Below are 22,556 nucleotides of genomic sequence, written 5' to 3' on the forward strand. Positions count from 1 at the left end.
CTATAGTGCTGGCTCTGCCTATGTAGCCCTGGTACTTTTCCCAACCATCATCCCTTAACTTGTCATCTTCATTTGCCAGTTCAAAGGTAGTGACCATGGGCCAAATGTATCAATGTTTGATGCAGGGCAATGCAGAAAGACAACTTGCTGTGCTGTGTCAAATGGAGAGAAACCAAAGGGGTCAAATGGAGAGGGCAGGAATGCACCAAATGTACCAAGATATATCACTATCCAGCTCTCTCACTGCATTGGCTCATTATGTGCTGTTTAGCACTAATGCAGAAACTATTGTGACATTGTTCAAGGGTACCTGTTTTGTAGGCAGGATTATATTTGTGTAGGAAGGGAAAGGATCAGTGATGTCAAGAGGTCAATATTTCTGTCAGACGTAAATTTTGTTATTATAGTGTGCTATGAACCTGCATGAGGACAGCAAATCACTTTGCCTTAGCACAGGAAAGTAAAATGGATAACAATACGGAGTGTGGTTGATTTGTGGTATGTAGACCTAGTATTACCATAGGGGCTGTTATTGGTATGCTGGAAACATTTTTTATAGCTAAAATTTTCCCCACTTCTTCCCAGAACTTCCCAAGTTTTGGACATGTAAACAGCATATGTATAAGATCTGCTGCGTATTCATCACATTTTGGGCACTTGGTTTTCTCTCCCAAAGTGTTATTTGAAGTCCATTTAGAAATCTTTTCTGGGGTATACTATAGCATATATATAGCATATATATAGTTCTGTATTGCTGTAGTCGTAGACTAGAGGATCTTACATGATAATGAATATTAGTGTACGAATTGCTTATTTGTTTTCCTGTTATGTTAGTTCCCAGTTTTAAGTTCCATTTATTAGCTAATACTTCGTTATCATCCGTTCTTAAATCTATAAAGATCTTATATGCCAAACTGATTATTGATTTCTCCTTTTTAGAGTTTAAGATATCCCAAATACCCCCTCTCGATAAGATTTTAATTCTGTTCTTCCGCACTAAAAAGTCATATATTTGCCTATATTTAAACTCATTTTACTTTCCTGTGCTAAACTAACTCTAGCTAGAGCCTGGATCAGCCCTAACCCACCCAACGCCTTGAAATGGTGGTATTTGGTTAATGAAATTAAAACTATGGAATGTACGTTAGCAGAACTTAGAGGTGTCAAATCGCTGCAGAAATATGAGAAAATCTGGGGGAAATTAGAATCGAATTGAATTGACATTTAGTTTTGATTTATGTTTAGTACTGTTATTTTATAACATGAGAACAGATTATGTATGTATATGATGAACCTGCTTAATTTGAAATAATATCTGAATGTTTTTGTAACTTTATACCAGGTGAAAATAATAAAATATTAAAAAAAAAAAAAAAAAAAGCAAATCACTTTGCCTTTCTAAATGGGCCACTGAATAGCCTGCATCTATTCATGGTGCTGGTGATAAGTATTGCTGTAGATTTGTTAAGGAGCTGCAGCTTTGTAAGGAACATTTGGGTACCTGAGGAGGGGGTTTGGGAGTTACACTTGATTATGGTTGCTGTGTCCTCAAGCGAAACAAGATATTTCATATTGTGAAAGCATTGCAATGCAAAATTGCCAGAGCAGATTACTGATTTCATGTGGGGCTCAAAAGAAATTGCAGAGAAAAAGACAATTTCTAGACATGTAAAATAACACAAGGAACTTACACTGAATTTAACAATGGTGATATTGTGGGTATTATTTATCAGTGTGGGTGGTGTCAGCATTGGTGCACGATTCACATCTGAACTAGGCTTAGACACAAAAAGAACGATTGTCCTGGTGCAACTTTTGGAGCTGCAGTTCTGCAACCAAGTAGAAAGAGGACGAATGGTGCCTCTTGAAGTATTTTTTCTATAACATTTTTTCGAACGAGTGGACTGGTTTCATCTAGGGTACCAGTACTTTCCAATGTCTCCTGTTCGGAAGATCAGGAACAGAAAGCACATTAACAACATTAGCATTATTGCATGTGATATAGTTTACTACCTGGGGTCGTATCACCAAAAGTGCGCCTTAGACATCACAGGATCGCGTGCCCACTCTTTGTGCCGCTGAGGTACTTTGGTATCACAGAGAGTGTTGTGGATGCCTGAGCTGCCCCTTCTGTAATAAATATCATGCCCGCGCTCATGTAACGTTGGCAATCTCAATGGAGAGTTCTGTCATTTACATGGGGCAGTAGCCCCTTGCAAATAAAAAATCACTTTACCTTTATACCTGTGCCCTATTGTAGATGTGGCCAAAAAGGCAAAGAAGCTGCAGGGAGTCAAAGTTGAGCACTACAAAACGAACACATGCCTTCACAGGATGTAGGAGACACAAGCATACTGTTTCCTGCAGGAAATGCCATATGGAAAAATTGCAAAAGGCTCTGGCTGCAGCCCCTTTGAGCATTTTTCCAAAAGTGGGAGCATATATTGCAACCCCAGCTAAAGAAAAAAGCTTCCCTTTTCCAGCCCTACTCCCTTCACTCCCCTCACTCACCCATGCCCCACATATACATTGACCACTTTTTCTGAGCAGATATTAAATGGATATGGTAAAGCTCCATAGAATAGGGGATTAAGTGTGGGCAACAAATGCTAATTCCCCATTCCTTGAGGTATTAGGCATAATAGCATGCCACTGGGGTGTATTTTCAGGTGATAATGGTACAGTTACATGCACCCCAGCACCACACAACCTCTGGAATCAATACCAATGCAAAAAACAAGCATTGAAATCCACAGTTTCTAACAATGTCTCTGTATCCCTCAGAAACATCCACCCATACTCTGCTCCAATTCAGGCAAGAGTTTAAAATGTACCACTGTAAAGTACATTAAATCATAAACCAACTATCTCTCAATTTACTTATGACTCTATCCTTACCTTTGATCCTATGTATAGCCCTTCACTGCCTTTAGTTAGGATTTCACAATGGATATCCTTCATGCCGTTATTATATTTTCAGTGTGTTGCTTATGTTTTATCGTTTTTAAATGAAAAGTGAAACATTTATAGTAAATCCAGTACATTCATGTAAAGCACTGCAGATTAATATTTAATAAATGCACAGCTACGCATGCACTTATTGTGTTGTATAAATAGTGTTCATTACTTGCCTTTCCTCATGTTATGCTGCACTTTTACTCTATTGACAATAAACCGATCACAGCATTTATCTGCCTTTGAGCTGCTATTATGTCCCTTAAGAGTTGGGAATATGGGGACGTGGCTTAGCGCCCGGCGGGGTCGGCGGCTCTAATGTGAGCGCTCCGGGTCTGACGGGGTTCTCGCTCCTCGCTTTACCTCTTCACTGCCTGCAAAGACGATTTCCGTGGTCCGGAGACCACAGACACCAGCGGGCTCCTGTTGGCGGCCCAAAACGAGCAGCGGAATGGTCGTTTTTCCCGCACTGTAGCGGACGCGGCTGAGGAATAGTCGCGTCCGCCATCTTGGATCCTACCGCCGCGAACTGAGGCGCTCTCGCTCCGGATTCATGAAAGTCCGCCACGGAGCTTCTAAAGCCTACAGCTACTTCTGGTGAGCTCATTTCTGCTTCCTGATGCCACCGTTGTAGAACTTTGCTATATGCCGCTTTTTTAAGTCAATTTAAACAGGCTTCATTCACGTTCTGACGACCTGGGCAGCCATTTCAGCCAAATGTTGCCCCTTTTACCTCAGGCACCCTGAATACAGCAGCTGCAGCCTACCTTCTATTCAGAAAACGTTTCAATTTCTCATTCTTTTATTCAAACAGGCAATTACAACGTGGAGCTGTCTTGCGCATTGCTTTGCAAACCCTTTTTTTTTTTTTTTATTTACATGCTCTTCTCACGTCTCTATTGTTCTTCACCTGATAAACCTCTGTGGCATCACAAATTGCCACTTTTTCATGCCCTGGTGCAGTGCTGTTTCTCCGTTCTCACCATCAATGTATCATCTTTTCAAATAACTCGAATGTTGCTCCTTCCATCTGTATAAATCCTTGGCGTTTCTGAACTCGGTGCGGACAGGCCTATTTTCCTTATTTGCATTTTTTGGGAAATTGGCTGCCTCTCTCCTGTCAAGACCTCTTGTGCACACTTCAGCTGTCCTACGGCCCGCAGTGGTCTCTACTGAACTTCATTTCCTCTCCCCAATAACTCCTTTTTATGGAAAGAAAGGCAATTTCTCGCACTCCCAAGACTCCACGTCGTGTATTTATTAAGATCTCAAAAGTTTTTTCCGCACTAGCGCACCTCGAGGCCTCTCAGGCGCTCGTTACTCAGATGTCGCAGTCTAGTACGGAGCGGCCTGCCCAGCTACCAGGGAAAGCCACGACGAAACGCCTTAAAAAAGATCCTCCATCGCCAACAGGTTCCACTTCGACTGTTTCCATGGAGCTTCTGCTGGCGGAAATTCGTGCCCTCAAACCTTTCATGGAGGAAACCAATTCTAAGTTGCAGGTCCTCACCGATAATTGGTCCCAGATGGAAGCCAGGGTGACAACAGTGGAAAAGTCTTTGACTTCTCTCCAAGAGTCGTCTTCCAAGGTCTCGCACATGCAGTCTCAGATTTCATCCCTTCAAAAACAAGTCGAAGAGTTGGAGAACCGAAATAGACGCAACAATCTCCGTCTCTACGGCCTGGCAGAGAATTGCGAGGGGACTGATCCCATCGCCTTCTTCAAATCATTTTTACCCAAGCTTCTTCATCTGCCTGAAGGTACTACGCTCAACATCCAGCGTGCACATAGGCTGGGCCGCCTCCCATCTACCCCTTCTCCCTCTTCACGGCCGAGGGGTGTCATCATGTACTTCCTAGAATACACTGACCTTCTCAAAGTTATCTCAGCGGCCCGTGCTTCACCTCGTCTCCAATGGTCAGGTTCCAATCTCTTCTTTGCACAGGATTATGCCAAAGCTACAGCCAGCCGTCGCAAAGCCTTCTTAGATATGCGTCCAGAGCTACGCGCTATTGGAGCCCGATACGGCCTTTTTCATCCTTGCTTGTTCAGAGTGACTCATAACAACAAGACCACGACCTACGAGGATCCTGTCCGTCTCCGAAGTTTTTTGAATGCTGCACAATCCTCTGACATGGACTTCTCTAACTCCTCATCGGCTTTTCCTCCGTGAATCCTGTTTTACATGACTTCATTGTCTTACTCAGATTGCATGTTTCCTGTTTGATGTTTGATGTTTTACTGTTTGCCTTCCCTAGGCATCCCACTATTTTCAATTTCTATGTTTTCCTTTGACTCTTTCCTACCTCCTTTGTATCCCTGTTGGATGGACAAGTAATTTTCTTTAGTGTCTTTTATAAGTTACTTCGTCCTGCACCATTGTCTTCTTTCTCTCATCTCTTCTTCACATTATTCCTATACTCCTTTTTCTCTTTTAACCTTGTTCTGTTTTCTTCTTCCTTCATTCGTCTCACTCATTTATGTTCTCCCTTCCTTTTTCTTGCAGGTTTATAATAATATGTATGGCGTTTTCCCCTCGACTTGTCGGTTCGCTTGCATTGGATGCTTGCTCCCTCTGCCTGGCGCTCCCCTCTCACTCATTTTTCCTCGTCTCCTCTCCCTGGTGATCATTCCTCCCCGCCTCTACCCTTCGTAAGTATGTTTTCCCTTTCCTCCCGAATGTTCACTTTCCTCACTGCGATTTTCTCCCTTTCAAGTTCACGAGTTGCCTTTATTCCACAGGTGTCTTCCTTTTTTATTTCTCGACAACTCTCCTACTATCAATTCCTTCCTATCATTTTTGCCACTTCACGGTCTACCTTCTCATGTTTTATATATCAATTGATTCTATCTCTCTCTCCTCTGCTCTATTTTCTATTTCTTCATCCTTCTTTTTCTCATTTTAATGCATTGCCTTTTACTAACTTTCCTACTTTCTTTGACTTTCTTCTTCCTCTGGGTTCCTCTTCCATCTTTTTTCTATCTCATGACATTTTCCTCCTTTCTTATTTGATATGTCTTTGAAAGTAATTACATGGAATGTTAAGGGCGTTAATTCCCCCATCAAACGACAGAGAATCCTATCTCACCTTGCACGTTTGAATGTGGATATTGCTTTTTTGCAAGAAACTCACTTATCTGCTGAGGAATCTGTTAAATTGAAAAGAAGTTGGGTGGGTGATGTTTACTACTCTCCTGGGGATGGTAAACGTAATGGTGTTGCTATTTTATGTCACAAAGCTCTTTCTCATTCCCTGCTTGCTCAAGAATCAGATGCTGAAGGCCGATGGATATATGCCAAACTCTCTATCAAGAATGTTCCAATTTCTCTCCTAAATGTTTATGCCCCTACTACTGGTGATCCCACTTTTTGGCACTCATTTTCCCAGCACATCACCAGATTCATTGATGATAATTTTATACTGGCAGGAGATTGCAATCAACCCCTAGACCCCTTCCTAGATAGGAACTCCAAAGCACACTTCATCCCTAACAAATCTCATAAATCCTTCTCTCAAGCTATTTCCCAACATAAACTCACAGATGCTTGGCGCCTTTGTAATCCAGACCTTCAGGAATTTACTTTTTACTCTCCATGCCACCATTCCCAATCCCGAATTGATTACGTTTTTGTTACCCACAACATCGCCCAAACTCTCACTCATGCGGAAATTGGTCCAATTTTACTTTCTGACCATGCCCCCACATTAGTTCAATTGGACATCTTACCCAAATCAATAGGCCCTAAACGCTGGCGTTTCAACAACTCTCTCCTGCTGGACCCTAAATTCACCTCCTCCTTCACTTCCTTCTCCAAAGAATTCTTCTCACTAAACGATAACTCCCCTGTCCCTAAACACACCATTTGGGATGCCTTTAAAGCGGCGGCAAGAGATTTCATCATTAGCTTTGTTGCTAAAAAACTCAGAGCTGCCCGCGATTTTACCAAAGCTATCCTTTTGGATATTAAGAAATTGGAGCATTCTTATTTTACCTCCCGTTCACAGCATACTCTAACCGCCCTGATCAACGCTAAGATGAAATTTAACAAAAAGTCTACGGACGACGCATCTTTGTACTTATTAAAATCTAGTGCCAAGTTCTATGGGGGCAAAAATAAGGCAGGCAAGATCTTAGCCAATTATCTCAAGGTGAAACATAATAAATTAAATATTGAATCAATCTACGACGCCAACTCAAATCTCAAACATACAGACGCAGACATCCTCACTGAATTCTCTGCCTTCTACAAGACCTTGTACTCTTCTGAAACTCAGCCTTCTTCTCACTCTCTAGATACATTTTTCTCCTCTATTCAAAAGCCATCTCACTTTCCACTTGACCTTTCCCACTTAGAACTTGATATATCACAACAAGAGCTACTCAAAGCGCTTCACACCCTCCAGAAAGACAAGGCCCCTGGGCCGGACGGCTTCACAGTAGAATTTTTTCTCCACTTTTCAAAACTCCTTATCCCTAGACTACATTCCCTTATTGGCACCTTCCTTTCCCTGGGTTCCTCCTCAGGCTCTTTTTCAGACGCTCATATCTGCCTCATACCCAAGGAGGGGAAGGATCCTCAACACTGCAAAAACTACAGGCCAATCTCCTTGGTCAATATTGATTATAAAATTTTTGCAAAGTCCCTTGCGGCACGTCTCGACCTCCTTCTTCCAGACCTCTTGGGTGAGGAACAGTCGGGCTTTGTCAAAGGTCGTTTTATTACTGATAACACCAGACTCCTCTTCAATATTCTTTCTAAATCTCGCCTCTTACCCCATCCCCTTGCGGCCATTGCCCTAGATGCCGAAAAGGCGTTCGATAGGGTCGAATGGACTTATCTATTTCACACCCTCCGTTGGTTTGGTTTCGGTCCTGTTTTTATATCATTAATTTCACTACTTTATTCTAGCCCACGTGCAGCGGTTTGTGCCAACGGTCAAATTTCTTCCTTTTTTGATTTAAAAAGAGGTGTTCGTCAAGGCTGTCCCTTATCTCCCTTTCTCTTTAATCTGGCCTTAGAACCCTTCCTCTCCAAACTCCGTCAAAACCCCTCCATCCATGGTTTCCAATTGTCAGACTCCCACATCAAATTAGCTGCCTATGCAGATGACATTTTGCTATTTGTCTCCAACCCCTCCGTTTCCATTCCTGCCTTTCTTAGTGAAGTCCATGCTTATTCCCAAATATCTGGCTATAAACTCAATAACGACAAATGCGAGATCCTCCCCTTGACTAAATTCACATTCAAACCCGATTTTGCCGCCTCTAATTTCGCGTGGAAACCTTCCAATATCAAGTACCTTGGAATGCATATTACCCCTACCATCCCAGACACTGTTTCCCTGTGCATGTCCAAATGCATTCAAAAATTAACGGATCTCACATCCAAGTGGCATCCCCTTTACCTATCCTGGTGGGGTCGCCTTGACACTATTAAAATGATGCTATCCCCCATTGTTCTCTACACCCTCTCCAATATTCCGGTCCCTGTCCCCTCCAAATTTTTCAAAAAGATCAACTCTATTCTGGTGTCCTTTCTTTGGAATAAAAAGAAGCCACGAATGTCTCTACAACGTCTGATTCGTCCTAAGTCAGAAGGTGGGGTTAACTTTCCTGACTTCCCAGCCTACCACAAGGCGTTCCAATTGAGGCAAGCCTCTTTTTGGCTACAAAACCCTGACACCCCATGTCCTCTATGGGTCAAATTTGAACGCCTCCTTCTTTCTCCCTTCTCCTTTGCTGAATACCTCTCCTTCTCTCGCAAACCCACTTCTATCTCTACTCCGATTCATAAGTTTTCCACTAAATTACTCCTCTCTTTCACTCACTCACCTCCTACCACCACTGCTGATTTCCTCTCTTCCCCCATTTGGAATAACACGTCCTTACTTATACGTGATAGACCCTTTTTTTGGAAAACTTGGCATACTCGAGGTCTTCAGTGGATCTCCCAACTTTTTTCACAATCCACTTTCTTACCTTTTGACATCCTCCGCTCCCTTTATGACCTACCCACCTCCTTTGCACGCAAATACCAACTACTTAAAGACACAGTCCTAACGAAATACAATGGCCTCTCCCAGTTTGGTCCTCTTCCTGCTTTATCCACTCCCATTTCCACACTTCATTCCTTCTTACGCACTACACCAAAAGCTGCTGCTATTTACAAATACCTTCACGCTGGTGAGACTCCTCGACCTAAATCTAAAGTGGAAGAGTCCTGGGAGCATGATTTGTCCATCTCTTGGTCGGTTTCCTTCTGGGATAAAATCTGGACCAAACTTCGCAAATCTTCCAGAGCAGCAACCCTCACTCAGACTTTGTTTTTTATTTACAATAGACTCCTCTTTACACCCTCTGACCTTCACAAACGCTTTCCTAATACTCCCCACACATGCTGGTCTTGCTCGTCACCACATGCTAATTTACTTCATATGTTATTTTTATGCACTCATGTTTGTACTTTTTGGCTACAGGTCTGGGCTCAAATTAATTTAATTTTCCACACTTCTATCCCTTTTTCCCCCACACATGTTTTTATGGGTAGCCTCTCCCCTTGCTGGGATGATACTGATTTAAAACCTCAGATTGTTGACCTATTACTTGCTGCTGCCTTCCAACAAATAACGGTCAACTGGAAAGACTTCTCCAAAATTTCCTTCAAGGCGTGGTGGTTTAATGTATGCCACAACCATAGACTCGATACTGCTCATGTTTTCCCGGCATGTATGGCTACTAAACGCATGGACTTATGGACTCCCGTTACACTCTATCTGGACTCATGTAGTAAACGCTTGTTTCACCCCCCACCTCCACAACAGGAAGTTCCTAAACCTCCTTAACCGCTCGATACATTCCACTTATCCTCCACTGTACCATTTTGTTTTAATGCTTTCCAATGTTCTTATGCTTTTCATATTTTATGCTTAACATGCTCTCTCCTTGCCTTCTCCCTCTCTCTCGTCTTGTACCCAGATTTCTTTCTTTTATTATAATGCTTGCATTTGTATGATTGTATTATTCTGCTCAGAGTTTTTAACTTGATATCACATTGTACTTTGTTCTGACACCTGGTTTTCTCTCTTATTAGTATCAAATAAAATTTTCTTGAACTTAAAAAAAAGAGTTGGGAATATCAATAAATAACAGTCAAGTGTTGCTGGCCCTCCAGCAACCATATGCATAAATATATGCTTCACTTTAAACATATGAATATACTAAATGGGGCATGCTAACATCTATGTTGGCCTTTCTGTTTCATTCCATATCTATACTAACCACATTTACGTTTTCTCTAAATTATCTCAATTTATCTGAGTAAAAGGCACATTTATAATTGTTTTTATTATTATAATTAATATTAATATTAAAAACGAGTTTAGTAATAAAAATAACAATAACTGTTGAGTGCTCCATTGAAGTCAATTAAATGGCTCAGGGCCAATAAAGTCTGGTGCTTCTGTTATAACATGCTAATGTTATGTTTCTGTTTATTTTTACCCTTAGCTGTTTAAACTTCCTAATATAATTTTATCCTGTATACCTCTTGCCATACCCGTTGTTAAAGGCTCTGTACCTCTTTATAGGCCCATAACCTTTAGGAAATACAATAAAATAAAAATATTTCTCTCCCATTTATGAGGTCACCGAGGTACTTGGCAGTTTGTAACTACCCAAGGGTAGATAGAGCTATAAGTTCACAGTGACTATGTAGTAGGATTTGATTGGGAAAGCCAGGTGCCATTTTTTTACTCTTTGCTGAATATATCTCTGCTATGGAATTAACTTCTATGAATGAAAATGCAACGTAGAGAAAAATAAAATGTCCCTTTTAAGGAAAGAGGAATTTTGCAAGGTCAATAAATGACCTTGTAATTATCGAGGCCCTGTGCCTAGACCCATGCAGGTGGCCAACGCTCTTGCCCCATCCAGCCAAACATACCAAGTCTCAGTCATGTCTTGGTATCAACATATTTTTTTCTCCATTTGGGGCTAGCCAATCAGCTCTTTTCATCTCGTGGTACCAGTTCGAGTACGGCCGGACAAAAAAAGGTCAACAGAAGAAAAATATCTCTTGCTAATCAACATCCCTTATGTATATAACAAATGTGAATAAACACTCAGAGCCCTCTTCACAAAGGTAGATTTACAGATATAGAATCATTCACATGTAAATTGACTCTTCCTCATTGTAGTAAGTTTACTACTTTTGTCTGTTCACCATTCTCATATTTAAAGTTCCTACAAAATTTAGACTTACATGTCTCCACATCATGAAATCAGAGGATGGAGCCAAATTATTTGTGTAAGTTAGTACTAGTAACATTTCACTAGAAGACAACGGCTGAAGCTCTCCCAATGGAAAAATATAGGGAAAAGTAAGATGTGTATTACATTTTCGAATGATTTATTAAAATAATGTTCATCTCAAATATTAATGTAAAGTAATTCTATATATTTTTCTGAACCTACAATGTTAAAGCACTATTTTAAAAGTTTATTTAAAAGTTAATTAATTTGAATATATTAAATTGTCATATAATTTGTTATTTAAAAGTTTATCATATAATTGTTTAATTAAAAGCTCTTTAAAAAGCCTGTCTTCAGTAAAATGTTTATTTTTATTTACTTTGCAATAAAAATTATCACTTTTTTTAGTTTAAAAATATTTATTAAAATGTAAAAGAAAGGCATATTTATTTGTATCCTTGAGCATATCAGTGTTTCATTATTAGCATATTTGTTATGGTAAATGTGAGTATGACTCAAGCACTGAAGGACAGAGACAGGCAGCTTATCCATCATGACTCAAAGCAGTTTGTAGTAGATACTGCCCAACTCTGTAAACATGAATGAGTTGTTTTATTAATTCACATTTTCTGTTTAGCAGAAAAGACACGAAGCAATGTAGGACTCTGTCTCGGAAGCCCACCTTTACAATAGCATTGACTGTGTCTAACATAGGGGGATATTCACAAGGACTTATCTCCGATTTATCTCCACCTTAACGCATCAAAAGAGTCGATAGATTTAACACCTCATTCACAAGCTGGTGCAAACTGCAGACATCACCAGCATTTCCACGATAACTGCCCCAAAACTCATCTCCACGTTGAACACCACCAACTAACCCTAATGAGATGCAGAGTAGGCGTTCCAGTGCAAAAACACACGAAAAAACCACAACACCACTTTCACAATGAACAGCCAGAACTGTGAAGCGCAACAAAACAGGAGATAAGCCGCAATACCACCAGGGAGTTAATACCTGCCTCTGGCTGGTGCTAAGCGGCACAAAAGGGGGTGGTGATGGACGGAGCATCTGAACCAATTAAAAAATCACACCCAGTCAAGAGATCTGGGTTTAATCCATCACCGTTATTTAGCCCACTCTGCCACCCCAGTTCAGACATGGCCATATGCAAATCAGTCTGACCCTGTGCCCGTCCATCACCACCCCCTTTTGTACCACTTTGTTCGCCATAAGTTGGCAGGGTATGCTCAGAGGTGAGTCCCTTGCCCACTTTGCCACTGGATTCAAGCAAGCCGGGCTGAAGACGGCTGAAATGCCAGAAACCAGTCCTCGGAAGCTTGTTTCCGGTCCAGGGAAGACATGGCTTGGCAGTTCGGGCTGGACTGTTCCCTGAGGCACAGGATCAGACTGATTTGCATATGGCCATTTCTGAACTGGGGTGGCAGAGTGGGCTAAAGAACGGTGATGGATTAAACCCAGATCTGTTGACTGGGTGTGAGTGTTTGATTGGTTCAGGTGCTCCATCCATCACCACCCCCTTTTGTACCACTTTGTTCGCCATAAGTTGGCAGGGTATGCTCAGACGTGAGTCCCTTGCTCACTTTGCACTGGATTCAAGCAAGCCGGGCTGAAGACGGCTGAAATGCCAGAAACCGGTCCTCGGAAGCTTGTTTCCGGTCCAGGGAAGACATGGCTTGGCAGTTCGGGCTGGACTGTCCCCATGAGGCACAGAATCAGACTGATTTGCATATGGCCTTGTCTGAACTGGGGTGGCAGAGTTGGCTAAAGAACGGTGATGGATTAAACCCAGATCTGTTGACTGGGTGTGAGTGTTTAATTGGTTCAGATCCTCCGTCCATCACCACCCCCTTTTGTACCATTTTGCTGGTGCTAAGCAGAACTACTACCCAGCCGCCCTCCCTCGGACATACACATGCTGTGCACGGCACAAGAGCTACAAAAATCACATGATGATGCACATTGCCAAAATAAACACACACATATGTGGCCAGAAGAACAAGAAACAGTCACACAGCACTGAAGTAAGAACCAAAAACTTTATTGAAATACACAAAACACCAATGCGGAAGACTCTTGTCGGTCCGCCAGGGACAATCTCGACATCACAGCCTGGAAAATAAAGCACAAAAAAAGGACATGTGTCATCCACACATCAAAGGAGCGAGACACAGAGAAACAGAGAAGGAAAGTAAGCCAGAGAGAGAAAGAGAGGGAAGGAAAACAAAGGAAGGGAGAGAGAGAGAGAGAGAGAAGGGAGAGAGAGTGAGAGAGAAAGAAGGAAAGGAAGGGAGAGAGAGAGAGACACCGCCGACTCTGCACACACAGGACCCACTGTTCACCTGCTGCCACCGGTGTGTCCACCAGTAGGCACACCCCGTGCTCGTGCAAGCTCCAGGTCCCAGTCCCGCCACCATGGCATGGTCGACATCATGCGGGCCCGCCGCGTGGCCCAGAAGGTCCCACACATGAAGGTGAGTCCTAAGTTATCAATGGCGCAGACCACATCAGTACACACGTCAGCAACGCAGGCTGCATATCTGCTCAGCTATTTTGGTGCCACTAACTCTGTGCAACGCCAGTCAGCGCCACATTGTGGTAGGCTATGCATGACACAAGAGCCACAAAAAATGAATGATGATGCACATTGCGAAAATAAATACACACATGTGTGGCCATAAGATTGAGAAACAGTCACACAGCACTGAAGTAACAACCAAAAACGTTAGTGAAATACTACACAAAACACCAATGCGGAAGACTCCTGTCGGGTCCTTCAGGGACAATCTCAACGTCACAGCATGGAAAATAAAGCACAAAATCAGGACGTGTGTCATGTGCACATCATAGGAGCAAGCCACAGAGAAACAGAGAAGGAAAGTAATCCAGAGAGAGAAAGAGAGGGAAGGAAAGGATGGGAGAGAGAGGGAAGGGAGAGAGAGTGAGAAAGAGAGAAGGAAAGGACCGGAGAGAGAGATAGACAGCACTTCCCTTGCTCACACAGGACCCACTGTTCACCTGCTGCCACCGGTGTATCCACCAGTAGGCACAAAATGTGCCCATGCAAGCTCCAGGCCCCGTCCCGCCACCATGGCATGGTCCACATCATGCGGGCCCGCCCCAAGGCCCAGCAGGTCCCACACATGACCCTGAGTCATTAATGGCGGAGACCACATCAGTGCACACTTCATCAATGAAGGCTGCACACCCGCTCAGCTATTTAGGTGCCACTAACCCTGTGCATCGCCAGTCAGCGCCACGTTGCGGTAGGCATGTGACGGCCGCAAGGCTTCGGGTTCCACTAACCCTCTGCGCAACAACTCATGGGCCCTTTATGATTGAAAACCGTGGAGCGTTTGTTATTCAGTCATCCACGGCAGAGGAGAATGTGACATTGTCGGCCCCTTATATTTGCGGGGTCTTATGGCCTGTGACGCCTGTAATGGATGGGTGTGGCGTGTGTGCAAACCTGCCCTCGGGAGTGGCTGTGACATGCTGACAACTAGATCAGTGACGTGCACACCACCAGCGAGTGTGCCTGTGACAGGTAGCTATGTGGGCCCCCCCTTTGAGCGTAAGCGGAGTGATCTGGCCTGGCGTATTCCAGACCAGCGCAAGGCTTGCAGCAATGACTCGGGTCCTATGGGCCTGGTCAGTCCATGTACGGACTAGAAGGGACTAATGCGTGTGTCCCTGTTGTAGTATCCACTGCACCCCAAACACAATAGGCAATGTAGCACACTGTGACTGGTACCCCACTAGATGAGCATCATTGACGTAAAGGAAATCACTGTTCCTACTTCCTACATTCATCCACATATTCATACATGAACGATGAAAGACATGACACAGCAGTGCGTTACAGGATGTTCATTGCACATCCAGTGGAGTTTTGCAGAAGGAGGGGTACAGGGCATGCCAAGCACACTACACAATTTGGGCCCGTGGAGGGCCAGCCAGAGTCCATCCGGTCTGGTCGCCAAGTCATTGGTCATCAAACAGGATATGGCAGTCCATGTCGTGGTTCAAGGTGAGTGCAGCGGAGTCTATCGGGGGTCAGTAGAAGGTCATAGGGCCATGTGTGGCACCAAGCAGAAACAGGCCAGGTGGCGGAAAGGCGGATAGTGCCTCCTTCTTAACACAATTCCATTCACGTCCTCCTCCTCAGATGTATGTTCTGCCCCACCTGTGTGTGTTACAGTACCAGCTGCGGCAATGTGTGCCACTGACACATCAGGGGCCGTAGGAGGATTGTCGGCCGCACTGTGTGGCAGTGACACATCAGGTGCTGGAATGGATATGCCTGCTGCACTGTAAGGCACTGACACACCAGGGGGCGGAGAAGTGGAAGGTGTGGGGTCAGCAGCAGTCATCAGCGCCAAGCCTTGTGGCAGCAATGCCATGATGAGGATCTGCAGGGCATGGTAGATCCCAGCTAAATTTCGCTGATGTGCAGTGGTGGCTGCTATCCTTTCTGCCTCCATCCACACCATGTTATCCATTAGCCTCCGCATGTGTGCCAGCTCACGGCTGGGCTAGCTGGAGCCAGTCTGAGCAGACAGGTGTTCTTCTCTCCGCGTCATGACTCCAGCGATGTCAGTCAGGGCTCATTGGAAACCACGGAGCAGGCCGTGGGTGTCTGTTCGGGACTAGAGCTGGTCCCTGATGGGACCTAGACACCCATGGATGGTGTCCAGTTTGGTAGCCATGAGGTCGAACCCCACCTGCACCTGCTCAGCCGTCTCCCTCTGGCCCTCCAGCACACGGCGTTGGAAGGCCATGTGTTGTTCCTGGGGGTCTGGGGAGACTGTCTGGGCTGTGGGTGCCTCCTGCTGGGTGGTTTGGGTAGTGGGTGGGGTCTCCTTGATGCAGCTGGGCTGCCCTGATCCTGGAGGTGAGTTGCGGATGATGTCAATAAAGTGTTGGAGGTCTTGGGTGTCGATGCTGGGGGTGTCTTCCTCATCATCAGTGAAGATTGTCTGAGACAGCTGTGCAGGAGGTGTTGACGGTGCCTCTGCAATGTGAAGGGGAGATGGTGTATTACAATGTGTCCACATGTATGTTGCCGCATGGTACATGTTGACATTCAGACAGCACGGCATTGTACATTGAGTCTGTAGTTCAGGGCCATGACCCAGAGACATTGTGGGTGTGTAATGTGCTCTGCTTGATTGTGCATGTGTGCCATTGTGGCCATCTCCACCTGTTCCCCCAGTACCTGGTGGTAACTCACCCTGTTGCGGTTGTGTTGTGTCCTGTCAAGCAGTGTCTGGTCCCCCGACTCCGGCCACAGTCTCCACACTGATGACTGTCAACACCTCCATGTCATCCAGCACAAGCTGTGGTGCTGGGCTCCCACCTCCAGTCTTCATTGCTGCCTACTGGTTGTCTGCAAGTTTCTCCTTGGTCGTGCGCTGGATGTCAATCCATCGTCTCTTGGCCTCGTCCACTGACCTTTTGTGCTCTCCGACGGCATTCACCTTGTCCAGGATGTCCAGCCATATTCTATTTTTGATGCCCAATGACACGTTGAACGTGACGAACAGTTGTTGATGGTGCTCCATCACCTCCGTTATCAGGATCCTGTTTTACTGCGGACTGAACTTCGTCTTCTTCTTCTTGTCCTTGCTGGTCCCTGTCGCTGAGGTACCAGGCTGGTCATCCGGGGTGCTTGTGGAGTTGTGCTTGTTCTATGCACCGTTTCCAGCTGCCTCCATGGTGCTTGGGTGTAGGTTTTGCGTTTGAGTGTTTTGTCTACTTTTATAGTGATTTTTCCTGCATGCCATGTGTGTATTGCATGCTTATCGCTGATTTCCTCATCGCTCTTTAGCCCATCGCATGTTTTTTCACGTTGAGATTTGTGTTTTTATCTCCATCGAGGTGATTGTATCATGGATATTGGCCACGGTTTTGGCAGTCTATCGCATGGTACCGCCTTGTTGTGAAATCCACGTTGGCACAAGGTTATTTTCCCGTGATAGGCTGCGATGTGTAAAGGTGCGTTAGCATTCTTTGGTGATTGTTAGCAAACGTTCTTGTGAATATACCCCTGAATGTGAATCCTTTAACTAATGAAAAAAATCAGAAACAAAAAACTACTTCTGTCATGCTTACAGTATGATGAGCTGTGTTTTTTACAATAGTCACAAGAAGAACAATTAAGGTTACTGTGACACAAGCAGTTCATCTATTGTAGACGAGTGTATTACCATCATCCCCATTTTTAAGCTGTTAGTGAAATTACCAGTAAATAAATAAAAATACAGTGCTGTTGTGTACATTGGCACTACAAAATTGTCTTAATGAGTGCAGCATTGGTATGGGCCATAATAGCTCAAAAGAATCTACGGCATAGATTAAGCCATATGCTTTCCATCATCAACGATCTGGTGCCAGATTTTAAAGTCATATTGAATAGGTCGGAATGCTTGTAAGGTACTGTTAGATTTGGGGGTCTCTGGTTGGCACATGTAGGTACTTGTGACAAACAGGGACCCTCTCCTCTAGTCAGGAAAAGGGGATTACACACCTAAAATAACCCTTGCTCACCCTCTAGGTTGTGTGGCGCGAGCAGTCAAGGCTTATTTCAGAGGTGTTGTAAGTTAAGCCTTTGAGACCACATACAGTAACCCAATGACAATACTACAAATGGACACCACACAGGTTTTATATAAAAAATAAGTAGACTTTATATAGAGTTACCACAAGACCATAAACGACAAAAATACACACTATGATTACTTTAAGATGGTAGATTAGGCTTAGTTCAGTTCAGTTCTTAGATGCAACACTCTGCGTCAATGTATCTTAAGTTGCGTTGCGATTCCACGACAAGCAATGTCGCAGCGATGGGAAATGCAGCAAAGTTCAGATACAAAGAAATAAAGACGTGAAGATCTTCCAGATGCGGCACGCTTCTCAGGGATGCAAGAAGCTCTCTGTTCGATGCGTGTTCTGCAGCGGCGAGACCCTGACGATGCGACGGCAACAGCTCCAGGGGCGACGCTCTTCTCCTCAATGCGTGGAGCTTCCGCTTGATGCGACAACTACAGCGGCGACATCCAAGATGTGATGGCAGCAGCTCCGACGGCGTTGCGCTTCTCGGGGATGCGAGGTGCTCTTGATCGATGCAGTGCAGCGCGACAGTTCCAGCGGCGACACCCTCCTTCTCTGGAGTTGCAACGGCAAGCACAGCGTCGGTGACACGCTTCAACCTCGTTGCAAGATTCTTCTCCTGATGTGGTGCAGTGCGACAACCACAGCGGCGACACCCTCTTTCTTCATCGTTGTGACGGCAGTGACGGCGACGCGCTTCCTCTTCGTTGCGGCACGCTTCTCTAAGAATGCGGTGCAGTGCGACAGTTCCAGCGGCGACACCCTCCTTTCTCCGGAGTTGCGACGGCAGGCACAGCGACGGCAACACGCTTCTTCCCGTTGAGTCGAGCCTCCAGCTCCTTGCAACACGCAGTTCCTCAGAAGGCTCAAAACAGCTGCAGGCACTTCCAAAAGAACTCTGGGGAGCTGGGGGTTGAAGTCTGTTGCCCCTGAGACTTTAGCAGGATGCAAGCTCTTTTCCAAACCCTTGGAGATCCATCACAAGTTGAAAGCAAAGTACACAAAGTTCCTTTCTCCTTCCTTTGGCAGTAAGGCAACCACTGCAGGCCAATCCCCCAAGCAGCACTTCAGCTTGGGAATAGTCTCTCTTTCAGTTTCTTCAGGTTCCTCTCCTCAGTAAAGGTTTCTTCGTGTAGTACAAAAGTGATCTAGTTTCATGGGATCACGATCCCAATATTTATACCCAGAAATCCTTGGTTCTCTGAGGGGAGAGGGGCCTTTGCCTAGTTAAAACCAGTTCTGAAGCACTGTTTACCAGACCTCTCCTTTCCTTTCACAGTGCAGGGAAGAGACATCAGACGCCCCACATGAGGTGGAGCCAGCATTGTGGAAGGACAAGTACAGTCCTGGAGCACTTTGTTAATAGGACTCCTTCTTCTTCTTTCAGTGTGCAGGGCAGAGACATCAGCCGCTCCCTAGGGGGTGGAGCCAGCCTTGTGGAAGGCAGGCACAGCCCTATTCAGAGTTCAGGTGCACTCCGCCCTCCCATCAAAATGCAGATCTCTCTATTCACCACTGGGTCACCCAGCCTGTCTCCTGGAATTCCTCAGCCCTGTCACTCACAGAAACCAGACATAGGAATACACATCCTAGCAGAGGCAGGTTTGAATGGTTAGACAAGCAAATACCTACTATCTAAAAGTGGTATTTTGCAAATGCAGAATATTAAAATAAACTTTACTAAAAGATGTATTTTATTATTCTGAGTTCAGACATACTAAACTCGAATTTCTACCATGTTCTCTGAGCCTGTTAGGATTATAAAATGTAACAATTCTAAGAGCCCATTCTGGCCCATGGAGAACAGGTAGCCTTGCAATAGTGAAAAACGAAAATGGTTGTAATTCACTATTAGGACTTGTCCTACCTTATTCTTACAATGCACCCTGCCCTTGGGCCTACCATAGGGGTGACTGATATGAAGAAAAGGGAAGGTTAAGGGACTGGCAAGTGGGTGCACTTGCCCAGTCAGCATGACAGTACCAGACTGCACGCAGGCTCTGTAATGGCAGACCTTAGACACATTTTACAAGGCTGCTTCTTTGGGTGGCACAACCAGTGCTGCAGGCCCACCAGTAGTATTTGGATTACACGCCCTGGCACACTCAGTGCACCAGACTAGGGTCTGACAAGTTAACCAAAAATAGCCAAACATGGAATCACTAATCCATACATCAATTTACAATAGGGAACACTTGCACTGTGGCACTGAATAGCAGTGGCACAGTGCCCATAGCATCTAACACCAGCAAAAACATATGAGGCAACAGCAAAAATGCAAGGGAGACCCACGCCAATGGTGCCAGGTCTAACAAGTACTCTACACTGGGATTGTACATATACAGAGACATAGACAAAGGCCTATGTTAGCGTCAAATGACTTAGGGCAAGATGCATCAACAAACCATTTCTCGATTTCCTAATTGCGTATCCTTGCAATTCGCAATTAGAAAATCACAAAACGGAATGCATGAAAGTGTATTTAACACTTTCTGTGATTCCTGGGGGATCGCCAATGACCTACCTCATGAATATTAATGAGGTAGGGCGCAATTTGCGACTCCTAACAATCGCACAAATCAGGGGGATGGTGGCCTGCTGGGGTAAGCAGACCAGGATGTCCGTGATTGCTTTTATTTAATGCAATCTATTTTTTGAAAAGCAGCCCATTTTCCTTAAAAGAAAACGGGATGCGCTACAAAAGACATTTCCTTTCATTTTCAAAGAGCAGGCATTGGTCCTGCTTTTGTTCTTCCCGAGAGAGGACGCCGCCCTGCGGTCCGTGCGTAGCTCGACTATCCCGGGCTATTCCCTGTTCCTTACCGATCCTGCCTGTGTCCCACACCCAAGGGGAAACGACTCCGGGACTGGACCCTCGAAGACTTGATTGCTACGAGGCGCCGCCATTATTGAATGCCCAGGAATACCCTTCTCATTCGTGAAAGACTCCCTCTGATACGACGAGTATCTAACTCCGAAGAAGGACCCTCTTCTGATCTAACCCTCCTTGTTATTTTTCTTAGTTTCTAACAAGGACACCTGACTTGATCCCTGATTTTTGAACCCCGAGTTCACCCAGAATCTTAGTAGCCGGACCTACGGAAATAGACCTTGTCCTCCAGATATTCTCCCATTACCGACGCAGAGAGCACTTATAAACACTGGTGAAACTCAAACCGCGCCCCCTCTGTACAACGTGGCAAGTGTGTGTCCCTGCCCCCTGGTCATCTCCGCCCTGATGAAGGTGCAGCCTAGATAGGCCCTGCATCGAAACGCGCGTTGGCGTGACTCTTATGGATGGCCCAAAGTGTAGTCTTTGTTAAATCACTTCCTTTCCATATTCCTGCCTCCATATTGTAACTATAGTCCTAGCAGCCACTATAGGCACTGATGTACCTTTATGAATTTTATGTGTGTGATTGTATATTATTGTAACAAGTGAGTTTGAGAGTGAGTGTTATTCTAGTGGATGATTCTGGGAGTGTATGGGACTTGAATGTTGGCATTTTGCCTAAATCTAATTATGGTTCAATCCAAAACCATAAACACCACGGTTTTTCTCTCCACCTTGTATGTGATGTAGAGTTTAAATTAATGTATATATTTTTCTAAGCATCTATATGTATCCTCTATATGAACTCAACAAATAACAAATAAATTATATTTATTTTCACAAGAAAAAGGTCAATTGATTTTGTGTGATGTATTGTTGGCTCTGATACGTACATTTTCGTCACCACCCACTTAATTGAAAGGATCCCCTTGGGACCTTGAAGTTTACCCTGGCAGGGTAGTTCTTGTTTCTATTTAGCAATTGGTCCGTGGGACCACTGCCTGCTCTTAGAAAATGAATTTACAGACATTCACAAAGGGGAAAGGGTCCCTTGGGAACCCCTTCCCATTTGCGAATTGGTTACCACCTACTTGGTGGTAAAAAGTGAATGTTTTGCAATCCTATTCCCGTCACAAATCATTCATGCAAACTGATGCGATTCGGTATTAGGAAGGGACGCCCTAAACATGCCTCTTCCTGGTACCGAATCACATACCCATTTTGCGATTAAGTAACAGTTTACAGAATCGTAAAATAGGGTTTGCTGCATCAGAAGAGCATTTTTTTGCATTTGCAAATGGCCAATTCCTCTAATCTGCCGTTTGCAAAGGCAAAAAATGCTTGATGCATCCGGCCCTTAGAGTCATAGTATGTGTTTGGGGTCCTCCTGCGGTGCTGCCACCATGCCATCTGCAGGAGGACCACCAAAGCCGTGGTGCGACTGCCTGCCGGATTATGATTGTAAACTATGGTGGGTGGTGCTGCGGTGGTCTCACAGCGGTGGGCTGTTAGGCTCATAGGAGAGCCTAACATGCAGCACTCTGCTGTGACGTCGCCGGTAGCACATTCCTGCACAGTGTGGTATGCATGCCCCAGCATACACAAACAGGGGTGCAATTCCAGGGGACACAACATGTTCCCCCCTGCAGGCACACTAGAAGCTGTACAGTGCTCTGTTAGGGTCCTCTCAATTGCCTCTCCACCACCCTTTTCATGGGGGTCTCACCACCATGAAAAGGGCAGTGGACAGGCAACTCTGAATATGCTTGGTGGTGCCGCAGAGGCACCCCCAGCATATTCCTGCTCCTGACCACTTTACGATGACTGCAGGATCCTGAATTTCTGGAAGACGCAGAGGTCTGACCGTCACTCTCGTA

Source organism: Lissotriton vulgaris, chromosome 9, assembly GCF_964263255.1.
Source record: "Lissotriton vulgaris chromosome 9, aLisVul1.2, whole genome shotgun sequence".
In the NCBI taxonomy this organism is placed as follows: Eukaryota; Metazoa; Chordata; class Amphibia; order Caudata; family Salamandridae; genus Lissotriton; species Lissotriton vulgaris.